This window comes from Callithrix jacchus, chromosome 18 (assembly GCF_049354715.1).
Source record: "Callithrix jacchus isolate 240 chromosome 18, calJac240_pri, whole genome shotgun sequence".
Taxonomy (NCBI): Eukaryota; Metazoa; Chordata; class Mammalia; order Primates; family Cebidae; genus Callithrix; species Callithrix jacchus.
Window position 1 is genome coordinate 22743468 of NC_133519.1, and position 24633 is coordinate 22768100.

Sequence of the window (24633 nt, forward strand, 5' to 3'; positions counted from 1 at the left end):
TCTAACTCACCCAGTCTACACTATTCTTACAGTAACAGCCCTGACAAACTAAGGCACAAGGTAAAAAGAAGAATGGTTAGTGATACTGTCAATAACCAACCTGGAAAAACATTTTAAAAAATACTTGAGCAAAGAAAAGCAGAGTTTGGATTGACAAATCACTTGAGCTATCCACAGGAAAACAATTAACATGGTCAGTAGACAGACAAAAATAGAGATCTACAATTTGAGCAGTAGGTAAGAACTTACAGTTAAGAGGTGGAAATCATCTATGTAAATGTGATTTGCAATTGCCTAGGCTCTAGGTGGATTAAATTTCTCAGAAGTAAGAATGGGCCAAGGACATAATCTTTTGGAATGCAAAGAAAACAGAAAGGGCAAAAGGAAAATACAGGCATATACGGTGTCACAAAAATTAAGCGAGAGAAGATTCTGAAATGACAGAGTATGAATAACCAAAAATCTGTCCCCCCACCTAGTCAAAAATTTCACTGACAGAAACCTCTCTCTCCAATCAAAAGTCTGATTTAACTATTCTGGAATTCTTAGTCTATTGAAGGCTTGCAACTTCCAAGGGAAGGCTAGGACAGTAAACTCAAGTTAACCTCAGTTAATTTCAGCTCTCAGCACAGTAGCAGCTACCCATCATTCACCCCCAGCTCCATAAAAGATAGTTGTGCACAGGTTCCTGGAGCAGCCTGTATACAGCCTATGGGAGCCAGGACGGGCAAACACACACACACACACACACACACACACACACAACCCTTGTCGTACAAACATCAGCAATCTGTTCTAGTCACTTGACTGTTGCTTCTGATCAGAGGTGCAGACCGGGGGGCAGACCATTATGTTGAACATCCCCACACTGTTCCAAGACCCATCCCCTTCCAGCTAAAGGATTTAAAGGACCCTTTTCCCACCTTTGTATTTTTCTTTTCCCCTTTTGAGTGCAATACATCAAGGACTAGGGCATTCACAAGTAAATGCACATATGGGGAAAACTGGAAAGTGACTATGCATGCCCAGGGAAAAGCGCAGGCCCAGAAAAAATCCAAGAAGGTGTTAATACCTCAGGCCTTGGCACAGAGAGTGCTCCCAACAACAAAAAACAAAACAATAATAACAACAAAAAACAGTAAACCCAAAATAATCTGATTTCCAGAGTTATCACATCTTTAGATTCAAATGTCCAGTTTTCAATTAAAAAAAATCACAAGATATGCAAAGAAACAAGAATGTTATGTATAATCTATTCGAAGAGAACAACTGTATCTGAAAAGGACATGAGGGCAGACCAGGCAAAGAATTTAAACAACTATCTTAAAGATGCCCAAGAACTAAGAAAAGATGCAGAGAAAGTCAAGAAAATGATATATGAACATAATGAAAATACCAACAAAGAGATAGAAAACTTAAAAAAAGAAACTTAAAAGAAATTCTAGTAGCCAGGTATGATGGCTCATGCCTATAATCACAGCACTATGAGAGGCCAACACAGGAGGACTGCTTGAGCCCAGGTGTTTGAGACCAGCCTGAGCAATAATAGCAAGACCCTGTCCCTTAAAAAAAAAAAAAATGAAAAAAATTAGTCAGGCATGAACAGGGAGGATGATTTCATGAACCCGGGAGGATAAGGCTGCTGTGAGCTGTGATCACACCACCACACTCCAACCGGACCATAGAGAGTAAGACCTTGTCTCAAAAAATAAAAATAAATGTAAAAGAAATTATTGAGCTGCAAAGTATAATAACTAAAATAAAAATTTCACTAGAGGAACTGAAAGGGAGAGTTGAGGAAGCTGAAGAATAAGCAGTTTAAAATGGGACCATGGAAACTACTGAGTCTGAGGAACAGAAAGAAAAAAATTGAACAGGGACTTATGGGATACCACCAAGCAGACCAACATACATATGGTAGGAGTTCCAGAAGGAAAAGAGAGAGAGAGAGAAACATAGAGACTAGTTGAAAAAATAATGGGTGAAAACTTCCCAAATATGATGTAGGAAATGAATAAAAATGTCCAAGAAACTCAAAGAACTCCAAGTAATACGAACTCAGAGACCCACACTGAGATATATTACAACTTCCAAACTGTCAAAAACTCAACGAGAGAGATTCCTGAAAGCAGCAAAAAAGAAGCAACTCGTCACATACAAGCGAACTTCAAAAAGATAATTAGCAGATTTCTCACCAAAAACTTTGGAGGCTAGAAGTCAGCAAGCCAATATAGTCAAAGTCCTAAAAGAGAAAAACTATCAACCAAGAATCCTATATTCAACAAAAATGTCCTTCAAAATTGAGGGAGAAATTAGGACATTCCCAGATAAATGGCTGAAGAAATTTGCTACCACTAGATTTCCCCTGTAAGAAATAGTTAAGGGAATCCTGCAAAATGAAATGAAAGAACATAGACAGTAACTCAGAGCTGCATAAAGAAAGAAAAGATCTCAATAAATATAAATATACGGGCAATTATGAAAGCCAGTGTTACTGTAACAACAGTTTTTAACTACATTTTTTGTTTTCTACATTATTTAAGAGTCTAACACATTCAAAAGAATTATTATTTTAAGTTTCCAGGCACACAGTGTATAAAAATGGAATTTTAGAACATCTACAAACTGAAAGGGATAGAGATACAGCTGTAAAGAAGCAGTTTTTATATGTTATTGAAGTTAAACTGATATAAATTCAAATTAGAGCGTTAACTAAAGGATGTTAAATGTACTCCTCTGCATGGTAACCACAAGAAAATACTTTCAGTACATACATACAAGCAAATGACAAAGAAATGTAAATGTTTCACTACAAAAAATCAACTAAACACTTGAGGAAACAAGTGCCAAAAAAATCTATAAAGAATATATAAAATAGAAAAATGACCTAATTACTCCTTATCAGTAATTACTTTAAATATAAATGAATTAAATTCTCCAATGTAAAGACAAAGATTGGCAAAATAGATAAAAATACATGATCCAACTATAAGCTGCCTAAAAGACACTCAACTTTAGATCTAAACACACAAATTGAAAGTAAAAGGATGGAAATAGACTGTGCAAATAGTAACAAGAAAGATTTTAAGTCAAGAAAAACTTAAAAGACACAAAGAAGAACATTATATATATATTTTTTAAAGGTTCAACGCAGCAAGAAAATGTAACATTTACAGTAGTCACTCCTTATCCAGTTTTACTTTCTGCAGTTTTGTTTACCCGCGGTATAGTACATTAAGATATTCTGAGAAAGAGGGAAAGACCACATTTACATAACTTTTATCATGGTATAGTGTTATAACTGTTCTATATTATTATTAGTTATTATTGTTAATCTCTTACGGTACCTAATTTATAAATTAAACTTCATCATACATATATATGTATAGGAAAAAACATAGTACATATAGGGTTTGGTATTATCCATTGTTTCAAGTATCAACTGGGGTCTTGGAACATCCCCCATGGATAAGCAGGAACTACTGTATAAACATTTATGCACTAGGCCAGGTGCAGTGGCTCACATCTGTAATCCCAGAACTTTGGGAAGCCAAGGCAGGCAGATCACATGAGGTCAGGAGTTCGAGACCAGCCTGGCCAACATGGTAAAACCCTGTCTCTACTAAACGGTGGCACATGCCTGTAATCCCAGCTACTCAGGAGGCTAAGGTAGGAGAATCGCTTGAACCCAGAAGGTGGAGGTTGCAGTGAGCCAAGATTGTACCATTACACTCCAGCCTGGAAGACACAGCAAGACTCCGTCTCCTAAAAAAAAAAAAAAAATTATACACCAAAGACAGACTACCAGAATATATGGGGCAAAAATTAACAGAATTGAAGAGAGAAACAGACACTTCTACAATAATAGTTGAAGACTTCAATATCCCCCGGACCAATAATAGATAAAATAACCAGACAGTAGACATACACATAATACTCTACCCAATGACAACTGCATACGCATTCTTTTCAAGTACATGTGGTACATCTTCCAGGATAGATTATTTGTTAGGCCAGAAACTAAGCCTCAACAGATTTTTTTCTTTTTTGAGACAGTTTCGCTCTTGTCACCCAAGCTAGAGTGCAATGGTGTGATCTCAGCTCACTGCAACCTCTGCCTCCTAGGTTAAAGCGATTCTCCTGCCTCTGCCTCCCAAGTACCTGGGATTATAGGCACCCACCACCAGCCCAGCTAATTTTTATATTTTTAGTAGAGACAGGGTTTCACCATGTTGGCCAGGCCAGTCCTGAACTCCTTAGCTCAGGTGATCCACCCACCTCAGCCTTCCAAAGTGCTGAGATTACAGGTATGAGCCACCACACCCGGCCCCAATAGATCGTAAAAGAGATAATCATACAAAGAAAGTATTTTTTCTGATCACAATAGTATGAAATTAGAAATTAATAACAGAAATAAAACTTGAAAATTCACAAACCGTGGAAAGTAAACAACACTTACTTCAATAACTCATGGATCAAAAAAGAAATCACAAGGAAAACTGTAAAATATTTAGAGAGGAATGAAAATAAAAACACAACATACTAAAACGAGACACTGTGAAAACAGTGTTAAGGGACAAATTTATAGCTGTGAATGGATTTTAAATCAACAACCTAATATGACAACTTACAGAACTAGAAAAAGAAGAACAAACTAAACCCAAGGGTAACAGAAGGAGGGAAACAGGCTGGACACAGTAGCTCAAGCCTATAATCCCAGTGCTTTGGGAGGTCAATGTGGGGTGGATCACTTGAGGTGAGGAGTTCAAGACCAGCGTGGCCAACATGGTGAAACCCCCGTCTCTACTAAAACCTAAAAATTAGCTGGATGTGGTAGCATATGCTTGTAATCCCAGCTACTCAGGAGGCTGAGGCAGGAAAATCACTTGAGCCCAGAAGGTAGAGGTTGCAGTGGGCCAAAATCATACCACTACACTCTAGCCTGGGCAACTGAGCAAGATTCTGTCTCAAAAAAATGAAAGAGGGAAATAAATATGAGAGCAAAGATAAATGAAATCAATAATAGAAAAACAACAGAGAAAAATTAATGAAACCAAAAGTCAGTTTTTTAAAATGATACAAAACTGACAAACATTTAGGTGTATGGACTAGAAATAACAACAGAGAAAAATTAATGAAACCAAAAGTCAGTTTTTTTTAAATGATTAACAAAACTGACAAACCTTTAGCTGGATGGACTAGAAATAAAAGAGAGAAGACTCAAATTACTAAAATCAGAAATGAAAGTGGGGCATTACTACTGATTTTGTAGAAATAAAAAGATTATAAAGAATACTGTGAACAACTATGCACCAGCAAATTGGATAATCCAGATGAAATGGACAAATTCCTAGAAACGTAAAACTTGGTAAGACCAAATCATGAAGAAATAGAAAATGTGAATCGATCTATAATTAGTAAGAACATTGACTCCATAATCCCAATAAAGAAAGGCCCTGGACCTCATGGCTTCACTGGTGAACTCTACCCAACAATTAAAGAATACCAACCCTTCCCAAACTTTTCCAAAAAACTGAATTGGAAGAAATGCTTCCTAACTCATGCTATGAGGCTAGTATTACTTTGATACCAAAGTCAGACAAATACACTACAAGAAAAGAAAACTATAGACAAATATCTCCAATGGACTTTGATGCAAAAATCCTCAACAAAATACTAGAAAGCCAAATTCAGCATCATATTAAAGGGATTATACACCATGACCAAGTGGGATTTATTACTGAAATGAAAGAATTCCTGTGTTGAAATGACAGTTCAACATAGGAAAAATCAACCAATGTAATACACCACATTAACAGAATGAAGGTGGGGGGAGGGAAATCACATGACCACTCAATTGATAAAGAAACACATTTGACAAAATTCAACTCTCCAACATGATTTTAAAGAAAAAAAAAATCATTCAACAGACTAGGTATAGAAACTACCTTAAGATAATAAAAGCCATATCTGAAAAATCTACAATGAATGGTGAAAGACTGAAATTTGACCAGGCTCAGTGGCTCACACCTATAATCCCCACACTTGGGGAGGCCAATGTGGGCAGATCGCTTGAGCACAGGAGTTTGAGACCAGCCTATGCAACATGGTGAAACCTCATCTCTACCAAAAAAAAGAAAAAAAAAAAAAAATACAAGAATTAGCCGAGTGTGTTGGCATGCATCTGTAGTTCCAGCAACTCAGGAGACTGAAGTGGGAGGAAAACTAAAGCCTGGGAGGTGGAGATTGCAATGACCCAACACTGTGCCACTACACTCCAGTCTGGGTGACAGAGGGAGACCTTATCTTAAAAAAAAAAAAAAAGACTGAAATGGTTTCCTCTAAGATCAGGAACAAGGAAAGATGCCCATTTTCATCATTTATGTTCAATGTAAGTTCTAGCCAGGGTAATTGGCAAGAAAAAGAAATAAGTGACATCCAAAGTAGAAAGTAAAAAGTATCTCCATTTGCATATGCTAATTTTATACATAGAAAGCCCTAAAGATTCCAAACAGAATAAAAGAAAAACTAATCAATGAATTTAGCAAAGTAGCTGATACAAAGCTGACACAAAATAGGGTATGAACTTAACATGCAAAAATTAGTTACATTTCTATACACTAACAATCAATCTGAAAAGGAAACAACAAATTGCAGAAACATTCTGAAAACGAGAGCAATTCCATTTAACAACATCATCAAAAAGAATAACATACTTAGGAATTAACTAACGCAAACAAGTGAAAGACTTGTACAATATAAACAAGAAAATGTTGCTGAAAGAAATGAAAGACAAATAAATGGAAACACATCCCATGTTCATGTCTATTATAAGACTTAAGATGTCAATACTACTCAAAGCAATCTTTTCAGTTCAATACGTATCGAAATCCTAATCAATTCAGTACAATATCTATTGAAGTCCTAATCATCTTTCTTGCAGAAATAGAATAAAACCCATTCTGAAATTCACATGGAATCTCCAGGGATGCTGAATAGCTACAAGAATCTTGAAGAAGCACAAAGCCAGAGAACTCACACTTCCTGATTCCCAAACTTACTATAAAGCTACAATAATCCAAATAGTATGGTACTGACATAAAGTTAAACCAATGGAATAGAGTCCAGAAATAAACCCTCCTATATATGGCCAAATAAATTTTGATGAGGGTGCCAAGATCATTCAATGGAAACAACAGTCTTTTCAACGAATAATACTGGGGAAGTTGGATATCTACACCCAAAAGAAGGAAGGTGTATCCTTACCCAACACCATACACAAAAATTAACTCAAAAATCATAGTTAAGGGAGGCAGAGCAAGATGGTAGAATAGAAGCCTCCATCAATCATCCTCCCCAAAGGAATACCAAATTTAATGACTACACACACAAAAAAAACACCTTCATATGAATCAGAAATCAGGTGAGTAAACTTAGTAACTGGTTTGAACTTCCTATCCCTGAAAGAGTCACTGAAGAAGGTAGGAAGAACAAGTCTTGAATCGCTGATACACCACCCCGCCAACAACGCCTAGCAGCGGCCAGGTATGTGGCACAGAGAGAATCTCTGCACTTGAGGGAGGGAGAGTGCAGCAATTGTGAGACTTCACATTGGAATCCAGTGCTAACAACACCAGACCGAATTCAGGCAGCATCCATGAAGGGAGCATTTAGTCCAGCTCTAGCCAGAGGGGAATCATTATCTTAGTAGCAGGAACTGGAGTTTCAGCAAGCCTTGCCACCAAGGGCTAAAGTGCTCTGGCACTCTAAATAAACTTGAAAGACTGTTTAGGTCAGTGGTCCCCAACCCTGAGACCCTAAACCAGTGCTGGTCTTTGGCCTGTTAGGAACCAGGCCACATAGCAGGAGGTAAGACAGTTTGGCTGTGTCCCCACCCAAAATCTCAACTGGAATTGTAATTCTCATAATCCCAAGATGTCCAGGGTGGGACAAGGTGGAGATACTTGGATCATGGCAGTGGTTTTCCCCATGCTGTTCTTGCGACAGTGAGTGAGTCTCATGAGGTCTGGTGGTTTTAAAAGTGTCTGGCATTTCCCTTGCTTGTACTCACTCCATTATGCCACCCTTTGAAGAAGGTGTCTGCTTCTCCTTTGTCTTCCACCATGATTATAAGTTTCCTAAGGCCTCCAAAGCAATGCAGAACTGTGAGTCAATTAAACCTCTTTCCTTTATATTTAATAAATTACCCTGTCTTAGGTATTTCTTCATAACAGTATGAGAATGAACAAATACAAGAAGTGAGAGGTGGGCAAGTGAGCTCCACCTCCTGCCAGATCAGCAGCAGCAATAGATTCTCATAGGAGCGTGAATGCTATTATGAACTGCACATGCAAGGGATTTAGGCTGTGTGCACCTTGTGAGATCTGAGGTGGAACAGTTTCATCTGGAAACCACTTCCCCTCCTCCACCCCATGGAAAAACTGTCTACCAACAAACCCTCACTGGTGCTAAAAAGGTTGGGGACTGCTGGTCTAGGCCACAAGGACTGGAACTCTTAGGCAAGACCTAGTGCTGTGCTGGGATCAGAGCCACTGGATTTGGGGGATACATGGCTTAGTAAGACACCAGCCAGGGCAACTAAGGGGGTGCTCATGTCATCTCTCCCCCAATACCAGGCAGCAAGGCTGGCAATTCCAAAAGAAACCCCTTCCTTCTGCATGAAGAGAGGACAGGGAAGAGTAGAGGGGACTTCAGCTTGCAACTGGGATACCAGCTGAGCCACAGTAGGAAAGGGCACTGGACAGTGTCATGAGGCCCCCCATTCCAGGCCCTGACTCTCAGATAACATTTCCAGACACACCCTGGACCTGAAGGGAACCAGCTGTCTTGAAGGGAAAAACCTAGTCCTGGCAGGATTCATCATTTGCTGAACAGAGAACCACTGGGCCCTCAATAATCAGCAGTGATAACCAGGTAGTAAACACCATGGGCCTTGGGTGAGACTCTGAGATATGCTGGCTTCACGTGTAACCTGGCACATTCACAGCTGTGGTGGCTATGAGGAGAGACTAATTCTGTTTGAGAAAAACAGAGGGAAGAGTAAAAGGAACTTAGTCTTGAGCATCAGTACCAGCTCATCCACAGTAGGAAAGAGCCCTAAGCAGGCTTTTACGGCCCCTGATTCCAAGCCTTGGCTCTTAGACAGCATCTCTAGACCTACCCTGTGCCAGAGGGGAGTCCACTGCCCTAAAGGGTGAGTCCCAGGCCTGGCAGCATTCACCACAAACTAACTGAAGAGCCTTGGGCCATAAGTGCACATTGGTGATATCCCAGCAGTACTTCCTGTGGGCCTATAGTGTTGGTGGACATGGGGAGACTCCTCTGCCTGAGAGAAGAGAAGGAAAGAGTGGAATGAACAGTGGTTTCAGTACCAGTTCAGTTGCAGAACAGAGCAGCAGGTAGATTTCTGAGGTTTCAGCATCCAGGCCCTGGCTCCCAGACAGCATCTCTAGACCTGCCCAGGGCCTTGGGGAACTTGCCACCCTTCAGGGAAGAACACAAACCTGGCTGGCTTCACTACCTAATGAATGTAGAGCCCTAGGTCCTTGGGCAAATATAGGTAACAGGCAGGTGGTGTATACAGCAGTCCTTCAGAAACACCCAGTGCTATGCTACCTTCGGGTCTGACCCAGTGTGGTCCCAATGATGGTGGCCCAAGGGGTGCTTGTCTCACCCCTCCCCAAGCTCCAGGCACCTCAGCACAGAAAGAGAAACTCTGTTTTTCTGGGAGAAAGTAAAGGATAAAAACAAAAGTCTCTAACTAGCAATCCAGAGAATTCTTCTGAATCTTACCCAAGACAATCAAGGTGGTACCTCTATGAGTCTGCAAGAACCACAATGTTACTGGGCTTGGAGTACCCTCTAATGCAGATATAGCTGCAGTGACTAAAATCATAATACCCAAGTCTCTCTGAATACCTGGAAAGTCTTTGCAGAGGGATGGATATAAACAAGCCCAGATTGCAAAGACTGCAATACATAACTCTTGAATGCCCAGACACCAGTGAACAATCCACAAGCATCAAGACATCCGGGAACACATGACCCCACTAAAGGAACTAAATAAGGTACCAGGAACCAATCCCAGAGAAAAGGAGGTATGTGACCTTTCAGACAGAATTCAAAACATCTGTTTTGAAGAAACTCCAAGAAATTCAAGATAAAGTGGAGGAGGAATTCAGAATCCTATCAGATAAATTTAACAAAGAAACTGAAAGAATGAGAGAGAATCATGCAGAAATTTTGGAGTTGAAAATGGAACTGACATACTGAAGAATGCATTAAAGTCTCTTAACAGCAGAAGTGATCAAGCAGAAAAAAATAGTGAGCTTAAAGACACACTGTTTGGAAACACACAGTCAGAAGAAATGAAAAAAAAATGAATTTAAAAAAGAGTAAAGTATGACTACAAGATCTAGACAATAACCTCAAAATGGCAAATCTAAGAGTTATTGGCCTTAAACAGGATGTAGAGAGAGACTTGGGGCAGAAATTATTCAAAGAAATAACTTCCCAAACCTAAAGAGAATTTCTCGAGATCCAAGATGGCTGATCGCTAACAGTTCGGGATTGTAGCTCCCAGAGAAAGCGCAGAGAACGAGAGGACGCCACACTTTCAGATGAATTTTTGTAGCTCACGGACCAGAAGATTCCCAGTGCAGGGGCCCCAAGGGTCACCTGCGCGACTCTTGTGGCTGGCGCAGTGGTTTTGCCAGCGCCTTGGCATGCAGCTCTTTGTGCAGAGTAAACGGGAGGAGATTCCCGGGCAGAAGAGCACCATCAGGCTTATCGCTGCTGTTTTGGCCGGCGCAGTGGGTTGCTCAGATTCCAGCACTGAGAATCAATAAACTGGGCGTCCACTCAGAAACCCAACTAGAAAGGCGGTAATTGTAAAGAAGACAGATGGATAAATTTATAACAAAGGGAAGAAACCAGCTTAAAAAGGCTGAGAATACCCAAAATCAGAACCCCTCTCCCTCTACAGGGGATTACAGTTCCTCATCAGCAACGGAACAAGCCCTGATGGAAAAGGACTATGTGCCATTAACAGAAGTAGGCTTCAGAAGGTGGATGATAAGAACCTCTGGGAGTTAAAAGAACTTGTTCTAACCCAATGTAAAGAAACTAAGAACTTTGAAAAAAGGTTTGATGAAATGCTAATAAGAATAGACACTATAGAGAGGAATATAAATGAACTAACGGAGTTGAAAAACACAACACAAAAACTTAGCGAAATATGCACAAGTTTGAATAGCCAAATTGATCAAGCAGAGGAAAGGATATCAGAGGTCAAAGAACTACTTAATGAAATAAAATGAGAAGACAAGAATAGAGAAAAAAGGACAAAAAGGAATGAGCAAAGTCTCCAAGAAATACGGGACTATGTGAAAAGACCAAATTTACGTTTGATAGGTGTACCTGAATATGACGAAGAGAATGAATCCAAGTTGGAAAATACTCTTCAGGATATTATTCAGCAAAATTTTCCGAATCTAGCAAAGCAGGACAATATTCAACCCCAGGTAATACAGAGAACACCACAAAGATATTCCTCAAGAAGAGAACCCCAAGGCACATAATTGTTAGATTCACCAGGGTTGAAATGAAGGAGAAAATACTAAGGGCAGCCAGAGAGAAAGGTCAGGTTACCCACAAAGGGAAGCCTATTAGACTTACAGCAGATCTCTAAGCAGAAACCCTACAAGCCAGAAGAGAGTGGGGTCCAATATTCAACATCCTTAAAGAACAGAACTTTCAGCCCAGAATTTCCTATCCTGCCAAAGTAAGCTTCACAACTGAAGGAAAAATAAAATCTTTTATGAACAAGCAAGTACTCAAAGATTTTATTACCACCAGGCCTGCTTTACAAGAGCTTCTGAAAGAAGCATTATACATAGAAAGGAGCAACCAGTATTAGCCTTTCTAAAAATATACCAAAAAGTAAAGATCATCAACATAAAGAAGAATTTACATCAACAAATGGATAAAATAGCCAGTTAACATCGAATGGCAGTAACCCTAAATTTAAGCTGACGAAATCCCCCAATCAAAAGATACAGCCAAAACCTAACGGTATGCTACATCCAGACCCATCTCACATCCAAAGATACACAAAGACTTAAAACAAAGGGTTGGAGAAAGATCTACCAACCAAATGGAGAGCAAAAATAAATAAATAAATAAATAAATAAAAAGCAGGAGTTGCAATTCTTGCATCTGATAAAATAGATTTCAAAGTAACAAAGATATAGTGGTAAATGGATCAATGCAACAATAAGAGCTAACGATCCTAACACCCAGACACATAAGACTCATAAAGAGATTTAGACTCAATGAGACAGAAAATTAATAAGGATATCCAGGACTTGAACTCAGATCCGGAACAAGTAAACTCAATAAATATTTATAGAGCTCTCCATTTTAAATACAAAATATACATTCTCCACCTTAAATACACAAAATATTGATCGGCCATTATTAATACCCATTTTTAGAATAAACCTACATTCCCGTTCTCTCTCCCTCTTTTTCTTCCTCTTTCTTCCTTTCCTTCACTCCTTTTTTTTCTTTCTTTCTTTAAAAAAAATAAAATAAAATAAAAAATATCTTCTTCCTCTTCATACATAAGGCTTATTCCATCACCTCTGTTTTCAATCCTTATCCCCTCTGGACTTCACCAAGGACCCTCAGCTCATTTAATTCTTTTCTTTAAAAATAAAATAAAATAAAATAAAAAAGAGAACTTCTCAGACCTAAAGAAGGATATCAATATTCAACTACAAGAAGGTTACAGAACACCAAGCAGAATAAACCGAAGAAGATTACCTTAAGGCATTTAATAATCAAACTCCCAAAGGTCAAGGATAAAGCAAAGAAAAGATCATAAAAGCAGCAACAGAAAACAAACAAATAACATACAATGGAGCTCCAATACAACTGGCAGCAGACTTTTCAAAGGAAACCTTACAGACCAAGAGAGTGGCATCACATATTTAAAGTAATGAAGGAAAAAATCTTTTATCCAAGGACACTACGTCTGACAAAAATATCCTTCAAATATGTCAGAAATGCTACTGATTTTTTATGTTGATTTTGTATCCTGCAACTTTAATAAATTTGTTTAGCAGTTCCTTTTTTTTTTGCAATAGAATATGCATAAATTACATGCAATGTGTGTTCTTTTTTTAAAATATATTTTATTGCACTTTAGGTTCTGGGGTACATGTGCAACACCACATATTCTCACTCATAGGTGGGTGTTGAACAATGAGAACACATCGACACAGGGAGGGGAGCATCACACTCTGGGGTCTGTTGTGGGGGGACTAGGGAAGGGACAGCGGGAGGGTAGGGAGGGTGGAGAGGGATAATAAAGGGAGAAATGCCAGATATAGGTGACGGGGGGATGGAGGCAGCAAACCACACTGCCATGTATGTACCTATGCAATAATCCTGCATGTTTTGCACACGTACCACAGAACCTAAAGTGCAATAAAATATATTTTTAAAAAAAGAACACACATTGCATGTACATACAGTAGCATTTCTGTATGTCAACAACAAATGATCTTTAAAAGAAATCAAGAAAGTAATCCCATTTACAACAGGTACAAATAAAATTAAGTACCAATGAATTAACCAAAGAAGTGACAGATCTCTACAATGAAAACTATAAAATGTAAAAAAATTAAAGAGGACACACATGCAAAAAACGAACAGATATTCCATGTTCATGGATTGGAAGAATTAATACTGTTAAAATGTCCACACTACCCAAAGCAATCTACAGATTCAATGCAATCCCTATTAAAAAAAAAACAATAAAATACTTCACAGAAACAGAAAAAAAAATCCTAAAATGTATATGAAGCCACAAAAGACCCAGAATAGCCAAAGCAATGCTGAGCAAAAAGAAAACCAGCAGAATCACATCACCTGACTTCAACTTATACTACAGAGCTTTAGTAACCAAAATAGCATGGCACTAGCATAAAAACAGACACATAGTACAATGGAAAAGAATAAAGAATCCAGAAACAAATCTATACATATACGGTGAACTCATTTTCGACAAAGGTGCCAAGAACACACATTGGAGAAAGGACAATCTCTTCAGTAAGTGGTACTGAAAAAACTGTGTATACCCATGCAGAAGAACAAAACTTGACCCATTTCTCACCATATACTAAAATCAAATAAAAATGGATTAAAGGCTTAAATCTAAAACCTCAACCTATGAAACTACTGAAAGAAAACACTGGGGAAAGTCTCCAAGACACTGGACTGGGGAAAGATTTCTTGAATACCCCACAAGCACAGGCAACCAGAGCAAACTGGACAAATGGGATCACATCAAGTTAAAAATCTGCACAGCAAAGCAAACAATCAACAAAATGAAGACATCCCCAAGAATGGGAAAAAAAATTTCCTATAACTCTATAGGGAAAAAAATCTAATAATCCAATTAAGAAATGGGCCAAAGATCTGAATAGACATTTCTCAAAAGAAGACATGCAAATGGCAAACAGGCATACAAAAAGGTGCTCAACATCACTGATCATCAGAGAAATGCAAATCAAAACTGCAATGAGATACCATCTCACCCCAATTAAAATGGCTTTTATCCAAAAGACAAGCAATAATAAATGCTGGCAAGGATGTGGAGAAAAGGGAACCCTCATATGCTATTGGTGGGAATGTAAATTAGTACATCCACTATGGAGAATAGTTTGGAGGTTCCTCCCTCAAAAACTAAAAACGTAACTACCATATGATCCAGCAATCCCACTGCTAGGTATATACCCAGAATAAAGAAAATCAGTATATTCAAGAGATGTCTGCACTCCCACATTTGTTGCAGCACTGTTTACAATGGCCGAGATTTAAAGGCAACCCAAGTCTATGTCAATAGATGAATGATAGTGAAAATGTGATACACACACACACACACACACACACACACACACACACACTGGAGTACTATACAGTCATTAAAAAGAGACTTTGTCATCTGTAACAACATGGAGGGAACTGGAAGTCATTATGTTAAGTCGAAGCCAGGCACAGAAGGACAAACTTTGCATCCTCTCATTTATTTGTGAAAGCTGAAAATTAAAATCATTGAAATCATGGAGATAGAGAGTACAAAGATAGTTACCAGAGGCTAAGAAGAATAGTGAGGGGCAGATAGTTAATGGGTACCAAAAAAGTTAGAAAGACTGAATAAGATCTAGTATTTGATAACACAACAGGTTGACTATAGTCAATAATAATTTCAGTATACATTTAAAAATAACTAAGAGAGCATAATTAGACTGTTTATAAGAGAAAGAATAAATGTTTGAAGTGAGGAATACCTCATTTACCTGGACAAATATTACACATTGTAGACTTATATCAAAATGTGCTACATACTCCATAAATACATACACCTACTTTGCATTCACAGAAATCAAAAATATTTTTAAATCAGATGATAGTAATAAGTAAGAAAAACTGTGCAAACTCAAAGAGGATAAAAGACCCAAATGTAAAATTTAAAGCTATAAAACTCTTAGAAGAAAGCACAGGACAAAAGTTTCACAACACTGGATCTAGCATAAGACACCAAAGGCACAGGCAACAACAAAAATAGACAAATTGGACTTCATAAAAACTTTTTAAAATTGTACATCAAAAGAACACTATCTTAGCCAGGTATGGTAGTGCACACCTAGAGTCCCAGCTACTCAAGAGGCTCAGGTGGGAGGACTGCTTGAGCCCAGGAAGCAGAGGTTGCAGTGAGCCAAGATCACACCACTGCATATCAGCCTGGGCGACAGAATGAGACCCTGTCTCAAAAAAAAGAGACTATCAACAGAATTGGAAAGTAACCCAATAAATGGGAGAAAATAGTTAGAAATCATATATTTGATAAGGGGTTGATATCCAGAATAGATACAGAACTCTTAAAACTCAACAACAAAAAACAATCCAATTCAAAAATGGACAAAAGACTTGAATAGATATTTCTACAATGAAGCTATAGAAATAACCAAACTAACCACATAAAAAGATGCTCAACATCACTAATCATTAGGGAAGTGCAAATCAAAACTACAATGAGATACCATCTTCATATAATAGGATGGCTACTATTTAAAAAAAGAACAGACAATAGTGTTGGCAAAAATGTGGAGAAATTGTACACTGTTGGTGGAAATGTAAAATGGTACAGTTGCTGTGGAAAACACTATGGTAGTTCCTCAAAAAATCAAAAATGTAGATTTGATTTTTTATAAGATCCAGCAATTGTACTTCTGAGTATATACACAAAAGTTTTGAAACCAGGATCTCTAAGAGGTATTTGTATACCTGTGTTCAAATAGCTCTTTGAACACAGAGAGTTTTTTGCCTTTACGTTTTAGCATTCACAATAGCTAAAACATGAAGGCAACCCAAGCGTCTTTCAACAGATGAAAGGATAAGCAAAATGCTGTATATCTATATAGCAGAATAATATTCATCCTTAAAAAGGAAGAAAATTCTACATTATGCTACAACATGGATGCACCTTGAGGACATTAAACTAAGTGATGTAAGGCATCACAAAATGATAAATACTGTATGATTCCACTTATACAAGGTACTTAGAGTAGTCAATATCATAAAGACAGAAAGTAGAATGGTGGTTGACAGGAACTAGAGGGAGAAAAAGGGAGTTGTTATTTAAGAGGAAAAAGTTTAAGTTTTACAAGATGAAAATAACTAAGATGGATGGTAGAGATGGTTGCACAACAATGTGAAAGTACTTAATGCCACTGACCTGTACACTTAAAAATGATTAAGATGATAAATTTTATGTTATGCATATTTTACCACAATTTTATAAAAGCTTTCAGAGACAAGCATTTCAAGAAGGAATAAATATTAAAAACTATTAAAAGTTGCTTAGAATCAAAGAAGATGAAAAGAGGTGATTTAGATCTGAGGATTATTGCTCTCTAGTGACTTTCAACAAAGTAGTTTCAGTAGAGTGATGGGGCAGAAGCTAGGTTATATTGGGCTGACTACATATGAGATCCGAGAATATGACGGACACAAATACTTATCAATAGTAAAACTAATAAGAGCTAACATTTATTGAATGCCTACTCTCAGATAATGTTCTCAATATTTTAAATGCACTACCTTAACAGAAACTTACAATTCTTTGAGGCAAATGATTCCCATTTTACCACTGAAGATCTGAGACTCAGAAAGATTATTAAAGTACAGTAGTCCCCCCGTATTCGAGGTTTCACTTACCTTAGTTTCAATTACACATGGTCAACCACAGTCCAAAAATATAAGTGGAAAATTCCAGAAGCAAATAATTATTATGTTTTAAACTGCACACCATTCTGAGTATCATGTAGTATATCCACACCATATAGGGTACCCACCCATTAGTAACCTAGTAGTCAATTCAGTTACCAGATCAACTGTCACAGTATTGCAGTGCTTATATCCAAGTAACCATTATTTTACTCAATAATGGCCTCAAAGTACAAGAGTTATGATTCTGGCATATTATTTTAATTGTTCTATTTTATTATTAATTGTTGTTAATCTCCTGCTATAGCTAATTTATTAAACTTTATCATAGGTATGTACATATAGAAAAAAATCACAGTATTAATATGGAGTTCAGTATCATCTGTGGTTTCAGGCATCCACTGGGGGTCTTGGAATGTACCCCTGTGGACAATGGGGAGACTACCTGTACCTTGCCCAAGTATTCTCAAGTATTGCTCATTCTATAATCCATGCTTCTTCAAGAAAGACAACAAATAGCCCACTAATTTGGAATGCCCTCTTACTTTCTAAAATTTATCTTTTATTTTGGGCCTCTCAATTTTCCAGTATTTCCGCTTTCATTTCCAAGACTTTCTATACCATTAGATTTGTACATCAGGTGGACCCTAGCCTCTGAAATGACACCACTCCCCACCTTCCAATGATTTTTACCTCTACAATATTCTACTGTAAAGGTTAGCCTTATATCTATAGAATACTGTAGAAATAACAGAGTATGACTTCCAAGGCTAGGTCATAAAAGATACTGTGGTGTTCATCTAGTTCTCTCTTAGTTCATCCACTCTGGGGTAAGCCAGCCATGAATAAATTCAAGTGGCCCGAAGTAGAGGTCCAAGTGGTGAAGAACTGAGGCCTTTTCAAAAGCCAGCACAAATCTGCAAACCATTCGAGTGAGTCAGCCTAGAATTGGATCCTCCAGCCCAGTCAAGCCTTGAGATGACTATAGACCCAGCTAACAACTTGACTGCAACCTCACAAAATACCAAGCCAGAATTACCCAGGTAAGCAGCTCTGAAACTCATGCTACACAGAAACTGTGTGAGACAATAAATGTTTATTATTGTTTTAAGCCACTGAGTTTTGAGGTAATTTGCTATCCAGTAGTAGATAATTCATACATCAGGTTAGATTTGAAATACATTTTATACCACAAAATGTACATGTTATTACATCACATACAACATCTTTGGTTTGTCTTGATCAAAGCAGCTGAAATCTTTATTTCTTATAAAGGTAAAAAGTATAGAAAGGAAAATTATTACAATTTCAAGTAACTGATTTACTTAACAATAATAAAATAACATTCCCATATGTCAAAGCTACCAACACTGTAATTTAACTTCCACTAAATGCTCTTGAAAAGTCACACAGACACACTCCTGGGCTGGAGGCTGGAGCAGATCTGACAGAAGACTAAGTCGTCATCTTCTTTGTCTACCGATCCTATTCTGATGATAAAATAAGGCTGATGATTATCAAAATGCTCTCTTCTAATAAATAAATCTATATAGCTCATTCTTATATTATTGTGATAATAGCTATAAATTCTCTGAAGGCAGAGAACACTGTCACTTCTACTTTTATAGGCCACATGATCTAGTACAGTTCAAAATATGTTTGTAAACTGCACAGGCTTTATATTGCAAGATCTAAATGTCTAAAATAGCACATCGGTTAATTTAAGTGTCAGCTATTGTTATTTTTACTGAATTATTTTATAGCATTTCCAGTTTCATGAAATGTCAATATGCAAAGTCCTTTCTCATTTGTAGAACCAAAAGGTTCTACAATGTTATTTCCTATATGGTTATAAACACAGTTTCTAATCTGTGGGTCCCAGATCACTTCATGGCTCCAATTTAAATACTGCAACCCCTTAATAAACTAGGCACTATCTGTAGGCTGATACACTACAAATACACTATTGTAGTTCAAAATCTAAAAAGATATTAGTTCTAACAAAATACTATTGTATTTTATCAATTCTAAGATACCATTAATGATTAAGAGGCACCATTACTTTATGAACCAATAAAAAAGAAAAACATTACCAATTCAACTGTGACATCTCTAAGATGCATCCCAATGTGAAAGATGTTCAAATGTGGAACAGCGGATACTAACAGCATCTTAGACCTTAACAGTGTTGTTTAAGAAATGGATTCTGGCTGGGTGGTGGCTCATGCCTGTAATCCCAGTACTTCGGGAGGCCAAGGCGGGTGGATCATGAGGTCAGGAGATCGAGACCATCTGGGCTAACACAGTGAAACCCTGTCTCTACTAAAAACACAAAAAATTAGCCAGGCGTGGTGGCACTCGTCTGTAATCCCAGCTACTTGGGGAGTTGAGGCAGGAGAATCACATGAATGGAGGTTGCAGTGAGCTGAGATCATGCTAGATCACCTGAGGTCAGGAGTTTGAGACGAGCCTGGCCAACATGGTGAAAGCCCAACTCTACTAAAAATACAAAAATTAACCAGGCGTGGTGGCTCACACCTATAATCCTGGCTACTCGGGAGACTGAGGCAGGAGAATCGCTTAAACCCAGGAGGCAAAAGCTGCAGCCAGCTAAGATGTCACCACTGCACTCCAGCCTGGGCGACAAGAGCAAAACTCCATCTCAAAAAAAAAAAAGAAAGAAAGAAACAGATTCCAAATGTCCAGCTACCATCATTCAGTTTCCACGAAAACTTTATGATATCAGAAAGGGATCTTGTTATGCAAAAAAGACTGAGTACCAATACCTTAAAATAAATGTCTGTTGATTTTAAAAAGAAAAAAAAAGTTATTTCTATGGCTTTTTTTTTTTTTTTTAAGACGGAGTTTCACTCTTGTTACCTAGGCTGGAGTGCAATGGCGCAATCTCGGCTCACTGCAACCTCCGCCTCCTGGATTCAGGCAATTCTCCTGCCTCAGCCTTCCGAGTAGCTGGGATTACAGGCACGCACCACCATGCCCAGCTAAGTTTTGTATTTTTAGTAGAGACGGGGTTTCACCATGTTGACCAGGATGGTCTCGATCTCTTGACCTCGTGATCCACCCACCTCGGCCTCCCAAAGTGCTGGGAATACAGGCATGAGCCACCGTGCCCAGCCCTCTATGGCTTATTTTTAATGATGACAGAAATTAACAGCTACAATTTATCAGAAAGTATATTCTACAGGCCAGGCCCTTGCAGCACTTTCAAATATTATATCTAATTCTCACAACTTTGCAAAGTAAATATTACATCCCCTTTATAGACAAGAAAACTAAGATTCTGAGAGATAAAATCACTGTTTAAAGGTCTCACAGATAATAAACGAAAAAGAGAGCTAAATTGCAACGAATTTAATTTCAGCTATTTTCTCTACTGCCTTCAGATATGAATAGATCTCATGTATCCTCAAAGAACCCCTTCTCATTCCTAAAGATTTTATCTTATCTTCCTCACTCTTGTTACTGGAGATATCAATGAAAATGAAGATTAAGGATAGGCCTTTGGAAATGACAAAAGGACCTCATAGTGAATTCCGAATATAAATTGTTTTTCGATAACTTTTTTCCAAGTTTTAAGAGATAAAACCTCTTAACATTGAGACAACAAATGTGTACTTTCCATTTGAGAAATTTAGCCAGTAACTGTACTAATACAGGTGATCAAATAACTCTATTTAAATTAATCAAGAAGTGTATGTGGCGGGAGCAGGCACAGTGCTATCCACCTGTAGTCCCAGCTACTCAGGAAGCTGAGGCAGGAGAATTCCTAGAGCCCAAGAGTTCAGTGAGCTATGACCGTGCCACTGCACTCCAGCCTGGGCAACAAAGCAAAACACCTGTCTCTAAGAAAGAAAAAAAAAAGTTGGGGGTGGGGGGTGGTGGTGGTGGTGGAAGATATTCCAGTAAAAAGTGACAGACTGACTACATACATTTATCTTCTTTCCTTCCCCAAACCCTACTCAAATGACAATCTAGGAATTTTTTTAAAAGTATAGAACTCCAAGAATAAAAAGCATGGGAAAGGCGACAGCAGCAGATAAGAGGTTTAATAAGTTTTTAGAAGACAGAAAACAGAGAGAGTAGTAAACTGACAGCACACAAAATGAAAAACCTGAAACACCTTCAAAAAGGGATACAAAGAGAAAGCAAGCCATTTGTCCCCTAAACTCCAGAAGTGTTCAGAAAGTGGAAGTATCAGGTACTTAAGGTAGATTTAAGGAGATAGGGCTAAATGCAGAAAGATTGGTTGAATAAGCAGTTAACAGGTCCAGTCTCACTCAACTCCCATCTCTACCACCATATCCTCCATCCTCACTACCCTACAGCCAGGAGCCAGCAGTTAATTAAAGGATGGGGGAAGGACTCAGGGATACCACTCCAGACTCAGCAGAAGGCAGACGTGAGAAACACAGACTGAAAACAAGTCTACATACTAAATAGTAGGATCTCCAGCCCCCTTCCTTCATCTAACTCCATAACATCCACAACTAGGAGTATGTTTACTTAAAAAGTCTAACTGCAGGAAAACTAGGATATTGGCTTTGTTCCAAATATTCATGATTTAAAGAATGACAAATGAATTACAGATTGTCCACAACATAGAGCATTTGCATATATCCAAGAGTGATCTCTAAAGTTAAGCACTTAATATTTAGTTATGCATTTTTAATTCTTTAATCAAAGTACTAAATGGTCATTAGTTTGCACTAGAAAATGCTCTTGGGGATTAGTTTCACAAACAAGGATTTATACTCCTCCCACAAACACATGAACACTGTGAGAAATACAATGTAATTTTCAGGAACCCAATGCATAAGGCCCCCCAAAAGATGCTAACAGCAAAAAATACATATATAAACTAAATAACAAATAGCCAAAAGACAAATCTCACTGTTACAAATTATTGGAGATAAAAGGAACAGATGTAATCAGGCTAGTAATTAGAATCGTCTCAGGAATTTATAGAAAACAATTTTAAAAAATCAGATTTCTGGCTGGTGCAGTGGCTTACACGTGTATCACAGCACTTTGGGAGACCGAGGTGGGTGGATCACCTGAAGTCGAGTCCAAGACCAGCCTGCCTAACATGGTGAAACCCCATCTCTACTAAAAACACAAAAATTTGCCGAGTGTGGTGGTGTGTAACTGTAATCCCAGCTACTCAGGAGGCTGAGGCAGGAGAATCGCTTGAACCTGTGAGGTAGAGGTTGCAGTGACCCAAAATTATCCCACTGCACTCCAGATTCCTCAAGAAAAGAAAAAGTCAGATTTCTCAGGTTTGAACCCCCAGAAATTCTACTTTCTATAGATATTTGGTGGGATGCACATATTTGCATTTCTGTATTTTTAGAAGCAGCCCAGGTAATTCTGCTGCACAGCAGTGAACAAATCTCTGAAAAACACTATCCTACATTTCAGAAATGACAGACCCTCATTTAGGGCAACTAAACAGGCACTGCCATTTAATGGCAGAGAAAGACCTAGAACCTTAACTTCCGCTGCTACAAATTCTTGGGAAATCCCAAAATGAGAGATAACAATATATACACACAAATACATAAACAAACACATATACATACATACATCAGTGAAAGGACACTGAATTAGCATAATTTGTCCTTTTTGCTGTGATTTTAAGTAGTGAAAGTTTTAGAGCTGAGCAATAGCCACTACTCATATGTTGCCCCTCAAAAGTAAAATGTTTTACTTTTAGCAAACTAAAATTAAATATTCAGGTCCTCGGTCTATCCAGGCAAATTTCAAATGCTAAACAACCACACCTGACTACTGGCCACAATTGGACAATGTAAATATAGAACACCTGCACTGCAGAAAGATCTACTGGCTAATGCTATGTTCCTTTTTCTTTTTCTTTTTCTTTTTTTTTTTGAGACAGAGTTTCATTCTGTTACCCAGGCTGGAGCACAGTGATGGGATCTTAGCTCACTGCAACCTCCACCTCCCAGTTCAAGCGATTCTTGTGCCTCAGCCTCTGGAGTAGCTGGGATTACAGACTTGTGCCATTTTGCCCAGCTCATTTTTGTATTTTCAGTAGAGACAGCGTTTCACCGTATTGGCCAGGCTGGTTTCAACCTCAGGTGATCTGCCCACCTCGGCCTCCCAAAGTGCTGGGATTACAGGCATAAGCCACCATGCCCGGCCTGGCTAGTGCTGTATTCTAAAGCTTGCCTACTCAGACAGTCATCAAGGCTGCTTTCCTTAGAATGCCATGAAGACTGACAATGACAAAACCTACAGTAGTCAAGTGCCTGGTAATCAAGTGCCTGGCCTACTTTGATAATAAAATATAGTCACGCACAGCAAAATGATGTTTTGGTCAACAACAGACCATACATACAACAGTGGTCCCATAAGATTATAGAACTGAAAAATTCCTATTGTCTTAGAAAAGTCACAGCTTATAGCCATCATAATGTTACAACACAATTTTTTAATGAATTTACTGTAGCCTAACTGCACAGTGTTTGTATGAAATCTACAGTAATGTACAGCAGGAGGTGAGTAGTAGGCGAGTAAGCAAGCAAAGCTTCATCTGAATTTACAGCAGCTCCCCACTGCTCACGTTACAGCCTGTGCTCTGCCTCCTGTCCAATCAGCAGCACCATTAGAGTCTTAGAGGAGTGTGAACCCTATTGTAAACTGTGCATGCAAGGGATCTAGGTTGCTGCTCCTTATGAGAATCTAATGCCTGATGATCTGAGGGGGAGCTAAGGTGGTGATGCTAGTGCTGTGAAGCAGCTGTGAATACAGATTAATATTAGGAGAGAGGTTTGACTGCACAGAGACCATAATAAATCAATTGTTTGCAGACTCATATCAAAACCCTATCAGTGAGTGGCCAGTGACAATTAAGCTGCATCTTGTGGCAGGCTTTATAGTAGCAAGGGAATTGATGTGCTTCAATTGTACAGCTGCATCTAGTGGCAGGCTTTAAGTCAGAAGCCAACACTTCCATCAGTCCACGCATGGCCCACCCAGTATTCTGTTTACTACTTCCATCCACACCTCTTTCCTGCACTGCTCACTTGTCTCAGTCACAGTTTTGGTAAGCCCAAAACCTAACCCCAGCCAAAATGAGTAAAAAACAAATGAGTGGAGAGCTTCTTCGAAAAGGGGGAAAAGACCCAATGATGAGACAGCAGACAATTCTAAGACTGCCCACAAAAAGAAAGCTGCATTTAAGAGAAAATACCAAGGCTCCTACTTAAATAACAGATTCATTGCAACAGGTGATTCACGTTCTCCAAGCCAGCTTGGTATATGTGGCAACCAGCT

At 38.4% G+C, this 24633-nt stretch overlaps 1 protein-coding gene and 1 long non-coding RNA gene across 3 annotated transcripts in view; one reads left to right on the forward strand and one right to left on the reverse strand.

Moving 5' to 3' along the window:
• XPR1 (xenotropic and polytropic retrovirus receptor 1) overlaps positions 1-24633 on the reverse strand; it is a 233740-nt gene that overhangs the window by 193703 nt on the left and 15404 nt on the right. The window lies entirely within an intron of this gene.
• Positions 18139-24633, forward strand: part of LOC118149215 (uncharacterized) — a 69737-nt gene continuing 63242 nt past the window's right edge. For both annotated transcript variants that reach the window (XR_013529479.1, XR_004736537.3), the window contains exon 1: positions 18139-18359. This is a non-coding gene — a long non-coding RNA (uncharacterized LOC118149215). The remainder of the gene's footprint in view (positions 18360-24633) is intronic.